The following is a 14,456-nucleotide window of genomic DNA, read 5'->3' as shown; positions in this document are numbered from 1 at the left end:
TACTCAGGACTACTTAGTCATGTGTAAGAACCTCGTCTGTCATTTTAATAATCCATTTAACAATGACTCCGATATCCCAGAGTGTGGAGTATTTGAGAAAGAGCACTGCTATGAAAAATGATAGCCGAAGTTTTAAGGAATTTACAGTCTGTCTCATAAGCTTTTATAACAGAAATAGAACTTTATATTATAAAAAAACCTATCGTCCAAGGAGATTGACTTCAAAGGACACATCCAGGAAAACTGTTACTTGTTCTTATAAATAAATATTTTCCCAGTATTTATTCTTGAAATTAAAAGAAACATGCAACACTCAGTCATTGCATGCATCCAGGAAAGGGTAAATATGATTAAATAGTGATTGAGCTGTGTATAGAAGTATCTGCCCCTCATTCCTTCAGGGACAGGAATACATCTATCACATGCTATGTTAAAAAAGGAATTCTTGGGCTGGGGTTGTGGGTCAGCAGTAGAGTGCTCGCCTAGCAAGTGTAAGGCCCTGGGTTCGATCCTCAGCACCACATAAAAATAAATAAATAAAGGCATTGTGTCCAACTACAACTAAAAAATAAATATTTTTTTAAAAAAGGAATTTTTAGGGCTGCCAATCTTATAATAAAGGATGTATAGGTTGTATAGTAGTGTATATCTCCTACAAAAAGCAAAGTGACTGAGGCAAATTCCTTAACTCTGCTTGCATTCCTGCCTTTCTTTCATCAACAAATTTTTTATTTATTTATTTTGATTTATATATGACAGCAGAATGCATTACCATGTAATCTTATTACGCATATAGAGCATAATTTTTCATATCTCTGATTGTATATATAGTATTTTCACACCAATTTGTGTCTTCATACCTGTACTTTGGATAATAATGATCATCACATTCCACCATCATTAATAACCCCATGTCCCCTCCCTTCCCCTCCAACCCCTCTGCCCTATCTAGAGTCCGTCTATTCCTCCCATGCTCCTTCTCCCTATCCCACTATGAATCAGCCTCCTTATATCAGAGAAAATATTTGGCATTTGGTTTTTTGGGATTGGCTTATTTTGCTTAGCATGATATTCTCTAACTCCATCCATTTACCTGCAAATGTCATGATTTTTATTCTCTTTTATTGCTGAGTAATTTTCCATTGTGTATGTATGCCAGATTTTTTTTATCCATTCATCTATTGAAGGGCATCTAGGTTGGTTCCACAATTTAGCTATTGTGAACTTGAGCTGGGGATATAGCTCAGTTGGTACAGTGCTTGCCTTGCATGTATAAGGCCCTGGGTTTGATTCCCCAGCACCACAAAAAAAAAAAAAAAAAAAAAAAAAAAATATATATATATATATATATATATATATAATCAAAATAAATTATCAACAATTTTTAAAATACATTTTCTTTTTTTTTAAGAGAGGGGGGAGAGAGAGAGAGAGAGAGAATTTTTTAATATTTATTTTTTAGTTATTGGCGGATAAAACATCTTTTGTTTTGTATGTGGTGCTGAGGATCGAACCCGGGCCGCACGCGTGCCAGGCGAGCACGCTACCGCTTGAGCCACATCCCCAGCCCTTAAAATACGTTTTCAATAATTCATTCATTCCAAAATAATTGGACATGAAGCATAACTAATACTTTCCTTAAAAAGTGTATCTGTTGAGGAAAAAGCAAATTTTAAATCAGTTTTCTAAAAAAATTATATGCAAACACAATTTAAGGTGAATATAAAAGCGTATTAAGTATGCCTAAGTATTGACAGAATATAACAGCGACCTTACATTTGAACCAAGAAACAAAATATTTTAGTCCCCTATTTGAAATACTGTTAATTCAACTATCTTCCTAAATAAATACCTTCATATCACCTTGACCTACCTTGAAAAGAAATAAAATTTCCTTTTACTACCCTTGAATATATTGGAGCTAAAAATAATCATCATTTGCCACACACCTGTGGCTTTGCCACACTCTCAGCAGCTCGGAAGGCTGAAGCAGGAGAATTTAAGTTCAGAGCCAGCCTCAGCAAAAATGAAACACTAAGCAATTCAGTGAGACCCTGTCTCTAAATAAAATACAAAATAGGGCTGGGGATGTGGCTCAGTGATCCAGTGCCCCTGAGTTCAGTCCCCAGTACCCACCCCCCAAAAAAAAGGAATACCATAGGCCTAGAGGTATACCTCAGTGGTAGAGTACTTGCCTACCGTGTGTGAAGCCGTGGATGGATATAGCAGTAGGCAATATGTAATTTGTAGTATATTAACTTTTAAAGCAAAATCTATGACCAAGCCTTTTAGTTAAGTAAATAAAGGATTTATTAGTTTTTATTACTTCATCTGTATTATCTCCTCTTACAGTTAATGTTATTGTTAAACAGCAAAAAGAGTCTTGCTTTCTATAGGATTACTTTCCTGAAATGAATATGCAATGTTGATATTTTATTCTGTATGGTTCCTTGTTACATTACCACTTAGTTGTGATTATTTTCCTTTTTTGTGAGCTTTTTATCTATTCCCAAAGCCTGAAACTATTTGTCTTCCATGAACGGGAGGAAAAGCTGTGGAGAAGATATTAAGACAGAAATTCAAGGATACCTTATGTGTTATTAACAATCCCAGCAAGCAAAACTGATAATCTGTCCTAAGGAAAAGCTATTATACTCTTTACAAAGTGGACATTAAAGCAAGAGAAAGTAGATTGTTTCCTGAAGTGTTTGTGGTCCAGATGTGTGGATTAAACATACATACATAGGATACATAGATTAGTATATCACAAAAATATAAGTGGAGAGTGCTAAATGCATACAGAATATAGGAATGCTCCAGGGAATAAGGATAAAAATCACAGTTCTCTAAATGTTTTGATGAACTTAGAGTGGCAGAAAATTGAGTGAAATGGCTTTACTCTTCTGAGTAAGAGGAACAATATATATAGCAGACTGGTCAGTTAGAAGTTGATGGTCACACTAGGAAGCAATAAACAATAATTCTGTAAACTTGAGGAGTCGATTGATGGATCTCCTAAAGGAGGATAATTAATTTGAATACCTTGGTATTCTTTCTTCCTGCCTATTTCTTGCCTAGCTGTGCATGTTCACTAGACCTTTTATATACATTTTTATATACATTTATTATAAAATACTTTTATAATAAATGTATGAACTTTTAGCAATTTATGTTTATTGCCAAATGAGGTACAGAAATTAAACTGGGCAAATCTAGTATAAAAACACTTAGGAAAAACATACACCAAACTATTAATACACAAATGGTTATCTTTGGAATGTATAATGAATGACTTTTCTGGATTTTAAATTATTTTCTATAATACATGTATAATACATATATATAATGAGAAAGATTTTTATTGTTTTTTTTTTAACCTCTCTTCCAAGTATCTTGGTAGTTGTGAGGCAGTAGATGTTTTGCTTGAATTACCTAATTAATGGACTATTTCCAATTGTACTTTGAGAGTGGACCCTAAATATGAGAAGTAGTTTAACTTCTATCATATGAATTTTACTTTTCAAAGTCTGTGAGAATACACTGTATAACTTTGGTCCAGCCATTAACCCTTTTTGGCAACAGTTTTCCATTAAACAAGGGAATAACTAGTTGTAATTTTTTTGTCACCCCAAATAGCATAATCAAGAAGCAGAAATGACCATCAAGAACTATTTTCACTGTTGGCTTTTTGATTCTTTAATTACGTTTATTTTTCATGAGAGAGAACTTTACACAGTAACTTCCCTTTCCCTCAAACTTAAGTTCAGCAGGTGGTTAATTAAATCATATTCTTCACTTCAGAAAGATGTCTCATGCTGTCATTAAGACAGGACCTGGAATGTTTTATCCATCTGTTAGCACACAATCTTGAATATTTAACTCTCTTGGATGGAACATTGGGAAGAAAAAGAGGGCATGTGCTAACATAACAATTTCTCATTAGTGTTAAGAATATGGTTGGTTGTTAGAACATCTTTTGGATCTGTTGATATGGAATAGTAAACCTTCACAGGAAAGGAGAAGTGATTTGAAAAAAGAAATCAGCATGTTTTCTGTTTTTTTTTTTTTTTTTTTTTTTCATTATTAAAAATAAGACTGTAAGGGCTGGGGCTGTAGCCCAGTGGTAAAGTACTTGCCTCACATGTATGAGACACTGGGTTTGATCCTCAGCACCACATAAAAATAAATAAAGATATTGTATGTTTATCTACAACTAAAAAATATTTCCTCTCTTTCCATCTTGCTTTGCTTTCTTAAATGTTAACAAAATATTGCTGTCAGGTAAAAATTTTTGTACCCACCGTATGTGAAAATTGGTATTTCTTTTTTTTTTTTTAAATTTTTTATTGTTGGTTGTTCAAAACATTACATAGTTCTTGATATATCATATTTCACATTTTGATTCAAGTGGGTTATGAGCTCCCATTTTTACCCCATATACAGATTGCAGAATCACATCAGTTACACATCCATTGAATTACATATTGCCATACTAGTGTCTGTTGTGTTCTGCTGCCTTTCCTATCCTCTACTATCCCCCTCCCCTCCCCTCCCCTCCCCTCCCCTCTTTTCTCTCTGCCCCCTCTACTGACATTCATTTGTCCCCCTTGTATTATTTTTCCCTTTCCCCTCACTTCCTCTTGTATGTACTTTTGTATAACTCTGAGGGTCTCCTTCCATTTCCATGCAATTTCCCTTCTCTCTCCCTTTCCCTCCCACCTCTCATCCCTGTTTAATGTTAATCTTCTTCTCCTGCTCTTCGACCCTACTCTGTTCTTAGTTACTCTCCTTATATCAAAGAAGACATTTGGCAATTGTTTTTTAGGGATTGGCTAGCTTCACTTAGCATAATCTGCTCTAATGCCATCCATTTCCCTGTAAATTCTATGATTTTGTCATTTTTTAATGCAGAGTAATACTCCATTGTGTATAAATGCCACATTTTTTTTATCCATTCATCTATTGAAGGGCATCTAGGTTGGTTGCACAGTCTTGCTATTGTGAACTGTGCTGCTATGAACATCAATGTAGCAGTGTCCCTGTAGCATGCTCTTTTTAGGTCTTTAGGGAACAGACCGAGAAGGGGAATAGCTGGGTCAAATGGTGGCTCCATTCCCAGCTTTCCAAGAAATCTCCATACTGCTTTCCAAATTGGCTGCACCAATTTGCAGTCCCACCAGCAATGTACAAGTGTACCCTTTTCCCCACATCCTCGCCAGCACTTGTTGTTTGACTTCATAATGGCTGCCAATCTAACTGGAGTGAGATGGTATCTTAGGGTGGTTTTGATTTGCATTTCTCTGACTGCTAGAGATGGTGAGCATTTTTTCATGTCCTTGTTGGTTAATTGTATGTCCTCCTCTGAGAAGTGTCTGTTCAGGTCCTTGGCCCATTTGTTGATTGGGTTGTTTGTTCTCTTATTGTCTAATTTTTTGAGTTCTTTGTATACTCTGGATATTAGGGCTCTATCTGAAGTGTGAGGAGTAAAGATTTGTTCCCAGGATGTAGGCTCCCTATTTACCTCTCTTATTGTTTCTTTTGCTGAGAAAAAACTTTTTAGTTTGAGTAAGTCCCATTTGTTGATTCTAGTTATTAACTTTTGTGCTATGGGTGTCCTATTGAGGAATTTGGAGCCCGACCCCACCGACTGTAGATCGTAGCCAACTTTTTCTTCTATCAGACGGCGTGTCTCTGATTTGATATCAAGCTCTTTGATCCATTTTGAATTCACTTTTGTGCATGGCGAGAGAAAGGGATTCAGTTTCATTTTGTTGCATATGGATTTCCAGTTTTCCCAGCATCATTTGTTGAAGATGCTATCCTTCCTCCATTGCATGCTTTTAGCCCCTTTATCAAATATAAGATAGTTGTAGTTTTGTGGATTGGTTTCTGTGTCCTCTATTCTGTACCATTGGTCCACCCGCCTGTTTTGGTACCAGTACCATGCTGTTTTTGTTACTATTGCTCTGTAGTATAGTTTGAAGTCTGGTATCGCTATACCGGCTGATTCACACTTCCTGCTTAGCATTGTTTTTGCTATTCTGGGTCGTTTATTTTTCCATATGAATTTCATGATTGCTTTCTCTATTTCTACAAGAAATGCCATTGGGATTTTGATTGGCATTGCATTAAACCTATAGAGAACTTTTGGTAATATCGCCATTTTGATGATGTTAGTTCTGCCTATCCATGAACAGGGTATATTTTTCCATCTTCTAAGATCTTCTTCTATTTCTCTCTTTAGGGTTCTGTAGTTTTCATTGTATAAGTCTTTCACCTCTTTTGTTAGGTTGATTCCCAAGTATTTTATTTTTTTTGAAGATATTGTGAATGGAGTGGTTGTCCTCATTTCCATTTCAGAGGATTTGTCGCTGATATACAGGAATGCCTTTGATTTATGCGTGTTGATTTTATATCCTGCCACTTTGCTGAATTCATTTATTAGCTCTAATAGTTTCTTTGTAGACCCTTTTGGGTCTGCTAGGTATAGAATCATGTCCTCTGCAAATAGTGATAATTTAAGTTCTTCTTTTCCTATTTTTATGCCTTTAATTTCTTTCATCTGTCTAATTGCTCTGGCCAGTGTTTCGAGAACTATGTTGAACAGAAGTGGTGAGAGAGGGTATCCCTGTCTTGTTCCAGATTTTAGAGGGAATGCCTTCAATTTTTCTTAGCATAGATTGCTTTTCCAATATTGAGGTATGTTCCTGTTATCCCTAGTTTTTCTAGAGTTTTGAACATAAAGGGATGCTGTACTTTGTCGAATGCTTTTTCCGCATCTATCGAGATGATCATATGGTTCTTATTTTTAAGTCTATTGATGTGGTGAATAACATTTATTGATTTCCGTATATTGAACCAGCCTTGCATCCCAGGGATGAATCCTACTTGATCATGGTGCACAATTTTTTTGATATGTTTTTGTATCCGATTCGCCAGAATTTTATTGAGGATTTTTGCATCTAGGTTCATTAGAGATATTGGTCTGTAGTTTTCTTTCTTTGAAGTGTCTTTGTCTGGTTTAGGTATCAGGGTAATGTTGGCCTCGTAGAATGAATTTGGAAGTTCTCCCTCTTTTTCTATTTCCTGAAGTAGCTTGAAAAGTATTGGTATTAGTTCCTCTTAAAAGGTTTTGTAAAACTCTGCTGTATACCCATCCAGTCCTGGGCTTTTCTTAGTTGGTAGTCTTTTGATGGTTTCTTCTATTTCCTCAATTGATATTGGTCTGTTTAGGTTGTCTCTATCCTCCTGACTCAATCTGGGCAGATCATATGACTTAAGAAATTTATCTATGCCTTCACTATCTTCTAATTTATTGGGGTATAAGGATTCAAAATAGTTTTTGATTATCTTCTGTATTTCTGAAGTGTCTGTTGTGATATTGCCTTTTTCATCCCGTATGCTAGTAATTTGAGTTCTCTCTCTTCTTCTCTTCGCTAGCATGGCTAAGGGTCTGTCGATTTTGTTTATTTTTTCAAAGAACCAACTTTTAGTTTTGTCAATTTTTTCAATTGTTATTTTGTTTCAATTTCATTAATTTCAGCTCTGATTTTCATTATTTCTTGCCTTCTACTTCTTTTGCTGTTGTTTTGCTCTTCTTTTTCTAGGATTTTGAGATGAAGTATGAGATCATTTATTTGTTGGTTTTTTCTTTTTTTAAGGAATGAACTCCACGCAATGAATTTTCCTCTTAGAACTGCTTTCAATGTGTCCCATAGATTCCGATATGTTGTGTCTGTGTTTTCATTTATCTCTAAGAATTTTTTAATTTCCTCCTTGATGTCTTCTATAACCCATTGATCATTCAGTAACCTATTGTTCATTCTCCAAGTGATGTATGCTTTTTCCTTCCTTCTTTTATCGTTGATTTTCAGTTTCATTCCATTATGATCAGATAAGATGCATGGTATTATCTCTACTCCTTTATATTGTCTAAGAGTTGCCCTGTGACATAATATGTGATCTATTTTTGAGAAGGATCCATGTGCTGCTGAGAAAAAAGTGTAACTGCTTGATGTTGGGTAGTATATTCTATATATGTCAATTAAGTCTAGGTTATTAATTGTGTTATTGAGTTCTATAGTTTCCTTATTCAACTTTTGTTTGGAAGATCTGTCCATTGGTGAGAGAGGTGTGTTGAAGTCTCCCATGATTATGGTATGGTGGTCTATTAGACTCTTGAACTTGAGAAGAGTTTGTTTGATGAACATAGCTGCACCATTGTTAGGGGCATATATATTTATGATTGTTATGTCTTGTTGGTGTATGGTTCCCTTGAACAGTATGTAGTGTCCCTCTTTATCCCTTTTGATTAACTTGGGCTTGAAATCTATTTTATTTGATATGAGTATGGACACACCTGCTTGTTTCCGAAGTCCATATGAGTGATATGATTTTTCCCAACCTTTCACCTTCAGCCTATGTATGTCTTTTCCTATCAAATGCGTCTCCTGTAGGCAGCATATTGTTGGGTCTTGTTTTGTGATCCATTCTACTAGCCTGTGTCTCTTAATTGGTGAGTTTAAGCCATTAACATTTAGGGTTATTATTGAGATATGGGTTGTTCTTCCAGCCATATTTGTTTATTTATGTTACTAAACATGGTTTGTTTTCCTCTTTGATTATTTTCCCCCCTTTACTGTCCTACCTCCCACTGTTGGTTTTCATTGTTATTTTCCATTTCCTCTTCCTGTAATGTTTTGCCAAGGATGTTTTGAAGAGATGGTTTTCTAGCTGCAAATTCTTTTAACTTTTGTTTATCGTGGAAGGTTTTAATTTCATCTTCCATCCTGAAGCTTAATTTCGCTGGAAACACAATTCTTGGTTGGAACCCATTTTCTTTCATTGTTTGAAATATGTTATTCCAGGATCTTCTAGCTTTCAGAGTCTGTGTTGAAAGATCAGCTGTTATCCTGATTGGCTTACCCCTAAATGTAATCTGCTTCCTTTCTCTTGTAGCTTTTAAAATTCTCTCCTTATTCTGTATGTTGGGCATCTTCATTATAATGTGTCTAGGTGTGGGTCTCTTATGATTTTGCACATTCGGCGTCCTGTAGGCTTCTAGGATTTGGGATTCTGTCTCATTCTTCAAGTCTGGGAAGTTTTCTCGTATTATTTCATTGAATAGATTGCTCATTCCTTTGGTTTGAAACTCTGTCCCTTCCTGTATCCCAATGACTCTTATATTTGGTCTCTTGATGTTATCCCATATTTCTTGGATGTTCTGCTCATGGTTTCTTAACAGTCTTGCTGAGCTGTCTATGTTCTTTTCAAGTTGAAATACTTTATCTTCATTGTCTGATGTTCTATCTTCTAAGTGTTCTACTCTGCTGGTAGTATTCTCAATTGAGTTTTTAAGTTGGTTTATTGCTTCCTGCATTTCTAGGATTTCTGTTTGTTTGTTTTTTATAACCTCTATCTCCCTGTATAGTTGATCTTTTGCTTCTTGGATTTGTTTATGTAATTCATTGTTGAAGTGATCTTTCATTGTCTGATTTTGCTGTCTGATGTCTTCCTTGAGACTCCAGATCATCTGAAGCATGTATATCCTGAATTCTTTATCTGACATTCCATCTGCTGCAGCTATTACCTCTTCTAACGTTGAGTTGACCTGCATTGCTTGTGGTCCTTTCTTTCCTTGTCTCTTCATACTGTTCGCGTTCCTTTCTACTTGGTGAAACTGTTGTGCTATTGAATTTTCCCCCTATATATTTATATTGGTCTTGTATAGTTGCAAAGTCTCCCTCGCAGGCGCGGGCGGCGGCTCTGCTCCTCCTCCAATTGGAGCAATGTGCCTACCACGCCGGCAGGCCGCTGGGCCTGCTCTGCCGGTCAGTAGCAGGTCCGCCTACCTTGCAGGCGCGGGCGGCAGCTCTGTCCCTCTGCGGGCCGCTAGGCTTGTTCTGTCGGTGGTCGCAGTTCTTCCTACTTTGCAGGCACAGGCAGCGGCACTGCCCCTCTGCAGGCCTCTGGGGCTGTTCTGCCGGTGGGTCGCAGGTCCGCCTACCTTGCAGGCACGGGGGGGGCGGCTCTACCCTTCCTCAGGCCACTGGGCCTGTTCTGTCTGTGGGTTGCAGGTCTGGCCTGTTCTGTTGGTGGTCACAGTTCCATCTACCTTGCAGGCGCGGGGGGAGGGGGTGGCTCTGCCTCTCAGCAGGCCGCTGCGCCTGTTCTGCCGGTGGGTCGCAGGCCCGCCTACCTTGCAGGAGTGGTTGGAAGCTCTGCCCCTCCGCGGGCCACTGGGCCTTTTCTGTCGGTGGTCACAGTTCCGCCTACCTGGCAGGCGCGGGGGGTGGGGGGCGGCTCTGCCCCTCAGCAGGCCGTTGGGCCTGTTCTGTGGGTGGTCACAGTTCCGTCTACCTTGCTGGCGCAGGGGGAGGGGGCGGCTCTGCCTCTCAGCAGGCCGCTGCTCCTCTTCTGCCGGTGGGTCGCAGGCCCGCCTACGTTGCAGGGGTGATTGGAAGCTCTGCCCCTCCTCGGGCCACTGGGCCTTTTCTATCGGTGGTCACAGTTCCGCCTACCTGGCAGGCGCGGGTGTGGGGGGCGGCTCTGCCCCTCAGCAGGCTGCTGGGCCTGTTCTGTGGGTGGTCACAGTTCCCGAAAATTGGTATTTCATTTCAGTAAACCTTCTCATAAATTGATTTTCTTTGACTTATACACTGAATCAATAGCATATTCTTCTGCTTCATAGAATGTGGCTACAACTGTTTTGAACCAAGTATTCCTTAACAGTTTTTGTAGGATCAGCTCCTGGGACTTGAAATACTGCAAATGGTCAAGGGATTGCATAGTAAAGGAACATAAGCAATATATAATCTTTGCTCAGTTCTGTTTTTGAACTTGTAATTGTATCTGCCCATCTGCAACTTATTGTGTTGGATTCTATGAAGAACACCAAGATGAATAAATACACAGTCATCCCAGTCTTCAAGAATGTATGATGAGGAAAATAGACAAATTCACTGATACTAAAAATGTAAGGTGACGGGTCAGAAAAGTCAAAGTAAAGTTATAATACAAAGGACTATGGCAGTGCAGAGGAGCTCATGATTTTCTTACTGAAACAATTGGGAAATTAGTGAAGAGGTATCATTTCATCTGGGCTGCAGGCTTCAGTGGTATTTCTTTCAGAAGCAAAAATGAGCATTGAGTGTATTCCCTTAGTCTTAAGAATACACACAAACCAAGAATGAAAAGCCATTGTGGCAAAGCTTGAAGCTGATGGTAGAGTAGAATGGGAATGATGAGGCTGGCAAGAAAACAGACAAGATGTGGGAGTGCTTGAGTACCATGTTTAGAGTCAAAAATGTATTCTCGAGAAAGTACAGAAACAGCAACAGAATTTTGGCCTTGAGGAAGTTAGTAGTTCTTCATGGAGTTGTCATGAATACAGAGCACATAATTCAGTGTTAAGACTCACTAACTGGGCTGGGATTGTGACTCAGTGACAGAGTGCTTGCCTCGTGAGATACTGGGATTGATCTTCAGCACCATATAAAAATAAATTTTTTAAAATGAAGATATTGTGTCCACCTACAACTAAAAAAAAATTTAAGACTATTATTATCATTATTACTATTATTTCTATTATAAAACTTTTCCAAGTTAATAGGAAATGACTGAAATAAAAAGAAAAGTTTAGCTTTTAACTGTAAACTTAGAAAAAAAATTATCATAACTGAAATATTTTTCTCAAGTTTAGGGTTAATTTTTTTAATATTGCCTTTCTCCTGTAGCCTAATGAGGATGTAGTGGGATTTAATATAAAATTTTTTACAGGCTTTTTGCATTGAAAGAGAAGACCTCTCAAAACTTGATCAGTAATGAAACAGGCAATGTTAGATGTTTGAGTTGTTCATTTGCTGATTAAATCTGGGGTTGGTTTATAAACTCAAAGAATAATAATAGTACTGTTTTGTATAATTAGGGTCTGGGGAATAGATTAATTAGGCACCAGTGTATATTAGTCGCCCAGTATTTAAAAGTGATAAACACAAATAAAATGAGTTAGTTTTTATTTTAGAGTGTGAGTTTTGGCATTAGAGTCACCTCATGAGAGCATTACCATGTGAAAATCTAGGCACAGTCTCATATTAACTTATATTCTCCTTCCCCTTCAAATATCCTCACTTTTGATTCCTGATCAGTCACTTTTGAAATTGAAAAGAAACAATCAGCTACAAAAAAATTCAGCTGAAAAAAATTACAGGAGTAAAAAAACACTTTCTTTCTAAAAGTAAATCCCATTACAACATCCCCTGTGTAGCCTGTATTTTTTCTATAAGGAAAATTGAGATTAAAAAAAAGACTTTATAGTAGTTTTCTTAATATTTTGCAGTATAATTTGGACCATTCTCTCTCATGTTCTGACATTATTTTATGGGTCTTTTGAGTAAACTTATAATCTATGATAAAATGATAAAGCTTGCAAATGTTGTTTTAGGACACGGGTTACCAAATTATTTCCCATGAACTAAATTCAACCTGCTGCCTTTTTTTATAAATTAAATTTTAGTGGAACAAAGCTGTGCCCATTTTTTTACATGATTTCTATGGCTGCAGAGTTTAGTAATTGGAGAGATTATATGACCTGAAAAACTAAATATACCTACTTTCTGGCCCTTTGCAGAAATATTGGCCATTAGAGTCTTCAGATAAAGAAAGTATCTTTTTCACTATAAATGAAAATATGCTGAAAAGATTGGTTTCTGCCACTAATAATGTTATAAAATCTGCTGTGCACTTAAGTGCTTGCCGAATCAATATTGATCAGATAATTTTAGAAATTATATGTGCTTGTAGACAAAGCAGATTTACTCCTTCAGTTTTCATGTATGATGGGTTGGTAATTCTAGATTTCACATCAATTCTGTATACACATAAAATTGCTTTATAAAAGTGTTCTCTTTTCAGGGCTAGGGTCGTGGCTCAGGAGTAGAGCGCTCACCTAGCACGTGCAAGGCCCTGGGTTTGATCCTCAGCACCACGTAAAAATAAATAAATAAAATAAAGGCATTGTGTCCAACTACAACTAAAAAATGATTTTTTTTAAAAAGTGTTCTCTTTTCAAAGCATCTCCTATAATCTGTAATTACGTAGTGCTTTGCCTAAAAAGTACATCTTTATTTAAGGTCTAGCACATTAATACAGTTTATAATATTTTTGCTCAGTAATACATACAGAATTATTTTCTTAAATACATTACTTTAACCTAAGATTAATGAATTCTTCATCATGTGTTTATCATGTTTCTTTTACCAATAGTGAATATTTTATTTATTAAATTAGAAAGCCTTTTTATCAGTTCCCTGGCCCAGAGTACCAATCATCAGTTTAAGTGTCAGCATGCCTTAACTCATTTCTTTTCTAAAACCCAGAAGTATTTTGCCACTTTGCCCATGCACCTTATATATTTTCCAAAGTCCAGAAGTTTGAGAGATTGAGACAATGGAAAAAAAGAAAGAAAAATAAAAGGAATTTTGTTCCTTGTCCCCTTTGTTCTTTGCATATAAAAAAGAATTATATTTGGTTTTATTCATTAATGTTTGTTCTGTAATGTAATTATGCAGCTTTATTTTCTACTCCAAAAATGTCTGACTCCTCTTGCTGAGCAAGCAGTCTCCTAATATATGTCCCAGTTTAATCTCTGTTAATCATTAGTTTGGCCTCTTCACATTGCCATTAGAGTAGTTTTGTTGTTTGTTTATTTTGTTTTGGTTTGGGGGATTGAATCTAGGGGTGCTTAACTACTCAGCCACATCCCCAGCTTTTTTTTTTTTTTTTTTTGGAAACAGGGCCTCACTAAGTTGCTGAGGCTGGCTTTGAACTTGCAATCTGATTAAAGGCAGGTGCTGCCATTCCAGACTAGAACAGTTTCTAAAACCACACTTATACCTCTGCACTATTTAAAATTCTTTATTGGAGGCCGGGGTTGTGGCTCAGTGACAGAACGCTTGCCTTGTACATGTGAGGTACTGGGTTCAATCCTCAGCACCACATAAAAATAAAAAAACATATTGTATCCATGTATAACTAAAAAAATATTTTTTAAAAAATTCTTTATTGGCTTCTGTTACCTTTATAGCTCCCCAAGGTTACAGATGTGGCCCTCTGTGATCTGGCCCCCAATGTCATCTCCAACCTTGTCCAATTTAAATTTTACACTCCTACTTTATTATCATAGTTGGTAGTTGTAATAGTGGTGTTTCATTATTTTTCACCTTTGTGTAGTACTACAGGTTTGCCTGTCTAGAATGCCCTACTTACTTATTGAGTGTATGCCACAGAAATTATTTTTTTATTTTCTTGACTTTCATACTAGACTGTAAGTGCTCTGAAGGCAAATATTGCTTCTAAGACATCTGTGTGTCTCCAGCATTCACTACTGTTCCTGATCTGGCATATAATAACATATTGATAAATCTCACCCACAAACATTGATTTCTCTTCTCTCCTTA

The 14,456-nt window shown here is 36.9% G+C and overlaps 1 protein-coding gene and 1 non-coding gene across 2 annotated transcripts in view; both read left to right on the top strand.

Annotated features, from left to right (window-relative positions):
• Window positions 1-14,456, top strand: part of Bcap29 (B cell receptor associated protein 29) — a 46,471-nt gene that overhangs the window by 15,784 nt on the left and 16,231 nt on the right. The window lies entirely within an intron of this gene.
• On the top strand, window positions 367-488 carry LOC124077979 (small nucleolar RNA U109). The gene has a single exon (XR_006846776.1). It is a non-coding gene; the product is annotated as a small nucleolar RNA U109 (small nucleolar RNA).

Source organism: Marmota monax, unplaced genomic scaffold, assembly GCF_021218885.2.
Source record: "Marmota monax isolate L192 unplaced genomic scaffold, Marmota_monax_Labrador192_F-V1.1 WCK01_AAM20220418_F8-fsc00027, whole genome shotgun sequence".
NCBI lineage: Eukaryota > Metazoa > Chordata > Mammalia > Rodentia > Sciuridae > Marmota > Marmota monax.
Note: the sequence above shows the minus strand (reverse complement) of the source record. Positions and strands in the feature narration are given on the sequence as shown.